Here is a 10,701-nt window from a genome sequence, read left to right on the forward strand (position 1 = left end):
TTAGCAGAAGGAAAGAAATCATAAAGATCAGAGCAGGAATAAATGAAATAGAAACAAAGAAAACAATAGTAAAGATCAATAAAACTAAAAGCTGATTCTTTGAGAAGATAAACAAAATTGATAAACCATTAGCCAGACTCATCAAGAAAAAGAGGGAGAGGACTCAAGTCAATAAAATTAGAAATGAAAAAGGAGAAGTTATAACAGACACCACAGAAATACAAAGAATCCTAAGAGACTACTACAAGCAACACTATGTCAAAAAAATGGACAACCTGGGAGAAATGGACAAACTCTTAGAAAGGTACAACCTTCCAAGAGTGAACCAGGAAGAAGAAGAAAATATGAACAGACCAATCACAAGTAATGAAATTGAAACTGTGATTAAAAATTTTCCAACAAACAAAAGTCCAGGACCAGATCACTTCACAGGTGAATTCTATCAAACATTTAGAGAAGAGCTAACACCCATCCTTCTCGAACTCTTCCAAAAAATTGTAGAGGGAGGAACACTCCCAAACTCATTCTATGAGGCCACAATCACCCTGATACCAAAAACAGAGAAAGATACTACAAAAAAAGAAAATTATAGACCAATATCACTCATGAATATAGATGCAAAAATCCTCAACAAAATACTAACAAACAGAATCCAGCAACATATTAAAAGGATCATACACCATGATCAAGTGGGATTTATCCCAGGGATGCAAGGATTCTTCAATATACGCAAATCAATCAATGTGATACACCATATTATCAAACTGAAGAATAAAAACCATATGATCGGGAGAGAGGGGCAAGATGGCAGAAGAGTCAGACGCGGAGATCAGCTTCCTCCCCACAGATACACCAGAAATACATCTACACGTGGAACAACTCCTACAAAACACCCACTGAACGCTGGCAGAAGAACTCAGACCTCCCAAAAGGCAAGAAATTCCCACGTACTTGGGTAGGGCAAAAGAAAAAAGAATAAACAGAGACAAAAGAATAGGGATGGGACCTTCACCAGTGGGAGAGAGCTGTGAAGGAGGAAAGGTTTCCACACACTAGGAAACCCCTTCATGGGCGGAGACTGTGGGTGGCAGGGGGGAAGCTTCGGAGCCATGGAGGAGAGCACAGCAACAGGGGTGCGGAGGGCAAAGTGGAGAGATTCCCACACAGAGGATCAGTGCCGACCGGCACTCACCAGCCCGAGAGGCTTGTCTGTTCACCCGCCAGGGCAGGCGGGGCTGGGAGCTGAGGCTCGGGCTTCAGACGGAGCACAGGGAGAGGACTGGGGTTGGCAGTGTGAGCACAGCCTGGAGGGGTTAGTGCACCACGGCTAGCTGGGAGGGAGTCCGGGGAAAAGTCTGGACCTGCCAAAGAGGCAAGAGACTTTTTCTTCCCTCTTTGTTTCCTGGTGTGCGAGGAGAGGGGATTAAGAGCGCCACTTAAAGGAGCTCCAGAGACTGGTGTGAGCCGCAGCTAACAGCGGGGACCAAAGAGACGGGCATGAGATGCTAAGGCCGCTGCAGCCACCACCAAGAAGCCCATGTGCGAGCACAGGTCACTCTCCACACCTCCCTTCCAGGGAGCTTGTGCAGCCCGCCACTGCCAGGGTCCCAGGATCCATGGACAACTTCCCCGGGAGAACGCATGGCACGCCTCATGCTGGTGCAACGTCACGCTGGCCTCTGCTGCCACAGGCTCACCCAGCATCCGTACCTCTCTCTCCCCCCAGCCTGAGTGAGCCAGAGCCCCTGAATTAACTGCTCCTTTAACCCCGTCCTGTCTGAGCGAAGAACAGACACCCTCCGGCGACCTACACACAGAGGCGGGGCCAAATCCAAAGCTGAGCCCCGGGAGCTGTGCGAAAAAAGAAGAGAAAGGGAAATTTCTCCCAGCAGCCTCAGGAGCAGCAGATTAAATCTCCACAAACAACTTGATGTACCCTGCATTGGTGGAATACCTGAATAGACAATGAATCATCCCAAATTGAGGAGGTGTACATTGAGAGCAAGATTGATTATTTTTTCCTCTTTTTGTGGGTGTGTATGTGTATGCTTCTGTGTGAGATTTTGTCTGTATAGTTTTGCTTTCACCATTCGTCCTAGGGTTCTGTCCATTTCTTTTTTTTTTTTACTTAAAAATTTTTTTTCTTAATAATTGTTTTCTATTTTAATAACTTTTTATTTTATTTTATTTTATCCTCTTTCTTTCTTTCTTTCTTTCTTTCTACTTTTCCCTTTTATTCTGAGCCATGCAGATGAAAGGTTCTTGGTGCTGCAGGCAGGAGTCAGTGCTGTGCCTCTGAGGTGGGAGAGCGAATTTCAGGACATTGGTCCACCAGAGACTTCCCAGCTCCATGTAATATCATATGGTGAAAACCTCCCAGAGATCTCCATCTCCACACAAACACCCACCTTCACTCAATGACCAGCAAGCTACAGTGCTGGACACCTTATGCCAAACAACTAGCAAGACAGGAACACAACCACACCTATTAGCAGAGAGGCTGCCTAAAATAATAATAGGGCCACAGACACCCCAAAACACACCACCAGACATGAACCTGCCCACAAGAAAGACAAGATCTAGGCTCATCCACCAGAACACAGGCACTAGTCCCCTCCACCAGGAAGCCTACACAACCCACTGAACCAAATTTAGCCACTGGGGACAGGCACCAAAAAAAATGGGAACAACGAACCCTGCAGCCTGCAAAACGGAGACTCCAAACACAGTAACATAAGCAAAATGAGAAGACAGAAAAACACACAGCAGATGAAGGAGCAAGATAAAAACTCACCAGACCTAACAAATGAGGAGGAAATAGACAGTCTACCTGAAAAAGAATTCACCATAATGATAGTAAATATGATCCAAAATCTTGGAAATAGAATAGAGAAAATGCAAAAACATTTAACAAGGAACTCGAAGAACTACAGAGGAAGCAAACAATGATGAACAACAGAATAAATGAAATTAAAAATACTCTAGAAAGGATCAATAGCAGAATAACTGAGGCAGAAGAACGGATAAGTGACCTGGAAGATAAAATAGTGAAAATAACTACTGCAGAGCAGAATAAAGAAAAAGAATGAAAAGAACTGAGGACAGTCTCAAGACCTATGGGACAACATTAAACGCACCAACATTCGAATTATAGGGGTCCCAGGAGAAGAAGAGAAAAAGAAAGGGACAGAGAAAATATTTGAAGAGATAATAGTTGAAAGCTTCCCTAATATGGGAAAGGAAATAGTTAATCAATACCAGGAAGCACAGAGAGTCCCATACAGGATAAATCCAAAGAGAAACACGCCAAGACACATATTAATCAAATTGTCAAAAATTAAATACAAAGAAAGCATATTAAAAGCAGCAAGGGGGAAAAAAACAAATAACACACAAGGGAATCACCATAAAGTTAACAGCTGATCTTTCAGCAGAAACTCTGCAAGCCAGAAGGGACAGGCAGGACATATTTAAAGTGATGAAGGAGAAAAACCTACAACCAAGATTATTCTACCCAGCAAGGATCTCATTCAGATTTGATGGAGAAATTAAAACCTTTACAGACAAACAAAAGCCGAGAGTTCAGCACCACCAAACCAGCATTACAACAAATGCTAAAGGAACTTCTCTAGGCAAAAAACACAAGAGAAGGAAATGACCTACAATAACAAACACAAAACAATTAAGAAAATGGGAATAGGAACATACATATCGATAATTACCTTAAATGTAAGTGGATTAAATGCTCCCACCAAAAGACACAGACTGGCTGAATGGATACAAAAACCAGACTTGTATATATGCTGTCTACAAGAGACCCACTTTAGACCTAGGGACACATACAGACTGAAAGTGAGGGGATGGAAAAAATATTCCATGCAAATGGAAACCAAAACAAAGCTGGAGTAGCAACTATCATATCAGACAAAATACACTGTAAAATAAAGACTATAACAAGAGACAAAGAAGGACACTACATAATGATCAAGAGATCGATCCAAGAAGAAGATATAACAATTGTAAATATTTATGCATCCAACATAGGAGCACCTCAATACACAAGGCAAATACTAACAGTCATAAAAGGGTAAATCAACAGTAACACATTCATAGTACGGGGCTTTAACACTCCACTTTCACCAATGGACAGATCATCCAAAATGAAAATACATAAGGAAACACAAGCTTTAAATGATACATTAACCAAGATGGAGTTAATTGATATTAATAGGACATTCCATTCGAAAACAACAGAATACACATTTTTCTCAAGTGCTCATGGAACATTCTCCAGGATAGATCATATATTGGGTCACAAATCAAGCCTTGGTAAATTGAGGAAAATTGAAATTGTATCACGTATCTTTTCTGACCACAACATTTGAGACAAGATATCAATTACAGGAAAAGATCTGTAAAAAATACTAATACATGGAGGCTAAACAATACACTACTTAATAAGGAAGTGATCACTGAAGAAATCAAAGAAGAAATCAAAAAATACCTAGAAACAAATGACAATGGAGACACAATGAACCAAAACTTATGGGATGCAGCAAAATCAGTTCTAAGAGGGAAGTTTATAGCAGTACAATCCTACCTTAAGAAACAGGAAACATCTCGAATAAACAACCTAACCTTGCACCTAAAGCAATTAGAGAAAGAAGAATAAAACCCCCCAAAGTTAGCAGAAGGAAAGAACTCATAAAGATCAGATCAGAAATAAATGAAAAAGAAATGAAGGAAACGATAGCAAAGATCAATAAAACTAAAAGCTGGTTCTTTGAGAAGATAAACAAAATTGATAAACCATTAGCCAGACTCATCAAGAAAAAAAGGGAGAAGACTCAAATCAATAGAATGAAAATGAAAAAGGAGACGTAAAAACTGACACTGCAGAAATACAAAGGATCATGAGAGATTACTACAAGCAACTCTATGCCAAAAAAATGGAAAACCTGGAAGAAATGGACAAATTCTTAGAAATGCACAACCTGCCAAGACTGAATCAGGAAGAAATAGAAAATATGAACAGACCAATCACAAGCACTGAAATTGAAACTGTGATTAAAAATCTTCCAAAAAACAGAAGCCCAGGACCAGTTGGCTTCACAGGCAAATTCTATCAAACAATTAGATAAGAGCTAATACCTATCCTTCTCAAACTCTTCCAAAATATAGCAGAGGGAGGAACACTCCCAAACTCATTCTACAATGTCACCATCACCCTGATACCAAAACCAGACAAGGATGTCACAAAGAAAGAAAACTATAGGCCAATATCACTGTTGAATATAGATGCAAAAATCCTCAACAGAATTCTGGCAAAGAGAATCCAACAGCACATTAAAAGGATCATATACCATGATCAAGTGGGATTTATTCCAGGAATGCAAGGATTCTTCAATATACGCAAATCAATCAACGTGATACACCATATTAACAAATTGAAGGAGAAAAACCATTTGATCCTCTCAATCGATGCAGAGAAAGCTTTTGACAAAATTCAACACCCATTTATGATAAGAACCCTGCAGAAAGTAGGCATAGAGGGAACTTTCCTCAACATAATAAAGGCCATATATGACAAGCCCACAGCCAACATCGTCCTCAATGGTGAAAAACTGAAACCATTTCCACTAAGATCAGGAACAAGACAAGGTTGCCCACTCTCACCACTCTTATTCAACATAGTTTTGGAAGTTTTAGCCACAGCAATCAGAGAAGAAAAAGAAATAAAAGAAATCCAAATTGGAAAAGAAGAAGTAAAGCTGTCACTGTTTGCAGATGACATGATATTATACGTAGAGAATCCTAAAGATCCTACCAGAAAACTACTAGAGCTCATCAATGAATTTGGTAAAGTAACAGGATACAAAATTAATGCATAGAAATCCCTGGCACTCCTAAACACTAATGAAGAAAACTCTGAAATTGAAATTAAGAGAACACTCCCATTTACCATTTCAACAAAAAGAATAAAATATCTAGGAATAAACCTACCTAAGGAGATAAAAGACCTGTATGCAGAAAATTATAAGACACAAATGAAAGAAATTAAAGATGATACAAAAAGATGGAGAGATATACCATGTTCTTAGATTGGAAGAATCAACATTGTGAAAATGACTCTACTACCCAAAGCAATGTACAGATTCAATGCAATTGCTATCAAACTACCACTGGCATTTTTCACAGAGCTAGAACAAAAAAGTTCACAATTTGTATGGAAACACAAAAGATGCCAGAGAGCCAAAGCAATCTTGAGAACAAAAAACAGAGCTGGAGGAATCAGGCTCCCTGACTTCAGACTATACTACAAAGCTACAGTAATCAAGACAATATGGTACTGGCAGAAAAACAGAAATATAGATCAGTGGAACAGGATAGAAAGCCCAGAGATAAACCCACGCACACGTGGTCACCTTATCTTTGTTAAAGGAGGCAGGAATGTACAGTGGAGAAAGGATAACCTCTTCAGTAAGTGGTGCTGGGGAAACTGGACAGGTACATGTAAAAGTATGAGATAAGAACACTCCCTAACACCATACACAAAAATAAACTCAAAATGGATTAAAGACCTAAATGTAAGGTGAGAAACTATCAAACTCTTAGAGGAAAACATAGGCAGAACACTCTATGACATAAATCACAGTAAGATCCTTTTAGACCCACCTCCTAGAGAAATGGAAATAAAAACAAAAATAAAGCAATGGGGCCTAATGAAACTTCAAAGCTTTTGCACAGCAAAGGACACCATAAACAAGACCAAAAGACAACCCTAAGAATCGGAGAAAATATTTGCAAATGAAGCAACTGACAAAGGATTAATCTCCAAAATTTACAAGCACCTCATGAAGCTCAATATCAAAAAACAAACAACCCATTCGAAAAATTGGCAGAAGACCTAAATAGACATTTCTCCACAGAAGATATACAGATTGACAACAAACACATGAATGAATGCTCAACATCATTAATCATTAGAGAAATGCAACTCAAAACTACAATGAGATATCATCTGACACTAGTCAGAATGGCCATCATCAAAAAATCTAGAAACCATAAGTGCTGGAAAGGATGTGGAGAAAAGGGAACACTCTTGCACTGCTGGTGGGAATGTGAATTGGTACAGCCACTATGGAGAACAGTATGGAGGTTCCTTAAGAAACTACAAATATGGAACTACCATACGACTCAGCAATCCCACTACTGGGCATATACCCTGAGAAAACCATAATTCAAAAAGAGTCATGTACCAAAATGTTAATTGCAGCTCTATTTACAATAGCCACAAGATGTAAGCAACCTAAGTGTTCATCATCAGATGAATGGATAAAGAAGATGTGGCACATATATACAATGGAATATTACTCAGCCATAAAAAGAAACGAAATTGAGTTATTTGTAGCGAGGTGGATGGACTTAGAGTCTGTCATACAGAGTGAAGTAAGTCAGAAAGAGAAAGTCAAATTCCATATGCTAACACATATATATGGAATTTGAGAAAAAGAAAGTCATGAAGAACCTAGGGGTAAGACGGGAATAAAGACACAGACCTACTAGAGCATGGACTTGAGGATATGGGGAGGGGGAAGTGTAAGCTGTGACAAAGTGAGAGAGTGGCATGGACATATATACACTACCAAACATAAAATAGATAGCTAGTGGGAAGCAGCCGCATAGCACAGGGAGAGCAGTTAGGTGGTTTGTGACCACCTAGAGGGGTGGGATAGGGAGGGTGGGAGGGAGGGAGATGCAAGCAGGAAGAGATATGGGAACATATGTATATGTATAACTGATTCAATTTGTTATAAAGCAGAAACTAACACACCATTGTAAAGCAATTATACTCCAATAAAGATGTAAAAAAAAACCCATATGATCATCTCAATAGATGCAGAAAAGCTTTTGACAAAATTCAACACTGATTTATGATAAAAACTCTCCAGAAAGTGGACATAGAGGGAACCCACCTCAACAAAATAAAGGCCATATATGACAAACCCACAGCAAACATCATTCTCAATGGTGAAAAACTGAAAGTGTTTCCTCTAGGATCAGGAAAAAGAAAAGGATGTCCACTTTCACCACTATTATTCAACATAGTTTTGGAAGTCCTAGCCATGTTAATCAGAGAAGAAAGAGAAATAAAAAGAATACAAATTGGAAAAGAAGAAATAAAACTATCACTGTTTGCAGATGACATGATACTATACATAGAGAATCCTAAAGATGCCTCCAGAAAATTACTAGAGATAATCAATGTATTTGGTAAAGTAGCAGGATACAAAATTAATGCACAGAAATCTCTTGCATTCCTCTACACTAACAATGAAAGGTCAGAAAGAGAAATTAAGGAAACACTCCCATTCACCATTCCAACAAACCTACCTAAGGAGACAAAAGACCTGTATGCAGAAATGTATAAGACAGTGATGAAAGAAATTAATGATGATACCAACAGATGGAGAGATATACCATGTTCTTTGATTGGAAGAATCAATATTGTGAAAATGGCTCTACTACCCAAAGCAATCTGCAGATTCAATGCAATCCTTATCAAATTACCAATGACAGTTTTTATGGAACTAGAACAAAAAAATCTTCAAATGTGTATGGAGACACAAAAGACCCTGAATAGCGAAAGCAGTCTTGAGGGAGAAAAATGGAGTTGGAGAAATCAGACTCCCTGACTTCAGACTATACTACAAAGCTACAGTAATCAAGACAATATGGTACTGGCAGAAAAACAGAAATGTAGATCAATGGAACAGGATAGAAAGGCCAGAGATAAACCCATGCACCTATGTCAAGTAATCTATGATAAAGGAGGCAAGGATATTCAATGGAGCAAAGATATTGTCTTCAATAAATGGTGCTGGGAAAACTGGACAGCTACATGCAAAAGAATGAAATTAGAACACTCCCTAACACCATACACAAAGGTAAACTCAAAACGGATTAAAGACCTAAATGTAAGGCCAGAAACTATGAAACTCTTAGGGGAAAACATAGGCAGAACACTCTATGACATAAATCACAGCAAGATCCTTTTTGACCCACCTCCTAAAGTAATGGAAATAAAAACAAAAATAAAGTAATGGGACCTAATGAAACTTAAAAGCTTTTGCACAGCAAAGGAAACCATAAAACAAGACGAAAAGACAACCCTCAGAATGGGAGAAAATATTTGCAAATGAAGTAACTGACAAAGGATTAATCTCCCAAATATATAAACAGCTCATGCAGCTCAATATTAAAAAAGCAAATAACCCAATCCAAAAAATGGACAGAAGACCTAAGTAGACAGTTCTCCAAAGAAGACATACAGATGGCCAAGAAGCACATGAAAAGCTGCTCAACATCACTAATCATTAGAGAAATGCAAATCAAAAATACAATGAGGTACCAGCTCACACCAGTCAGAATGGGCATCATCAGAAAATCTACAAACTACAAATGCTGGAGAGGGTGTGGAGAAAAGGGAACCCTCTTGCACTCTTGGCGGGAATGTAAATTGATACAGCCACTAGGGAGAACAGTATGGAAGTTCCTTAAAAAATAGAATTGCCATATGACCGAGCAATCCCAGTACTGGGCATATACCCAGAGAAAACCATAATTCAAAAAGACACATGCACCCCAATGTTCACAGCAGCACTATTTACAATAGCCAGGTCATGGAAGCAACCTAAATGCCCATCGATGGACGAATGGATAAAGAAGATGTGGTACATATATACAATGAAATATTACTCAGCCATAAAAAGGAATGAAATTCGGTCATTTGTAGAGACGTGGCTGGATCTAGAGACTGTCAGACAGAGTGAAGTAAGTCAGAAAGAGAAAAACAAATATCGTATATTAACACATATATGTGGAACCTACAAAAATGGTACAGATGAAACGGTTTGCAGGGCAGAAATTGAGACACAGATGTAGAGAACAAACCTATGGACACCAAGGGGGGAAAGCGGTGGGGTGGTGGTGGTGGTCATGTAATGAATTGGGAGATTGGGATTGACAGGTATACACTAATATATATAAAATGGATAACTAATTAGAACCTGCTGTATAAAAAATAAGTAATATAAAATTCAAAAATTAAAATAAAAGAAAGATCAAGAGAAAAACCAAAAACAAAACAAAAAAAAACCCCACTGGGCAACAGCCCTTTTGAAAAATCCTCAGAAGAGTCAGTCTCAGCAAATCCCATGCCCTTGACTTCCATCCCTTGCCCTGTTCTGTCATTTGACTCCACCTACTCCTCCTCAGCTTCTTTTTCATGGGTCACTTTAAAGTTTTCCTTAGTTAACTCCACTTCAACCTTGCTCATTCTACTCCTGTCTCATCTTATCTTCTAGTCCAAGTATTTACTGTTGTCCACGTTGGGGGAAGATCTGAGTGAAAACTGGGGTTGACTGGAGCTGAAGCATGACCTCAGGCAAGTCTGACCCTGAGTTTCAGTTTGGAAATGCAGGTAGTAATACCTGTCCTTCTCACCTTACAGGGTTCCAATATGATCAAGTGTCATACAATTTCCGGTATTTAGCCGACTCCATTTCCCCATGCTGATCCTTTGGGGAAGGTAACTACTTCCAAGACAAGAGTTCAGAGATTGAGGAAAGCAGTGTTTTTATTTGTCATCTTCATGTTGAGAATCAGAAATGTCCCCAATTTGGAAATAGCTACTAATAT

The sequence above is a fragment of the Mesoplodon bidens genome, assembly GCF_964165515.1.
Source record: "Mesoplodon bidens genome assembly, chromosome: 2".
In the NCBI taxonomy this organism is placed as follows: domain Eukaryota; kingdom Metazoa; phylum Chordata; class Mammalia; order Artiodactyla; family Ziphiidae; genus Mesoplodon; species Mesoplodon bidens.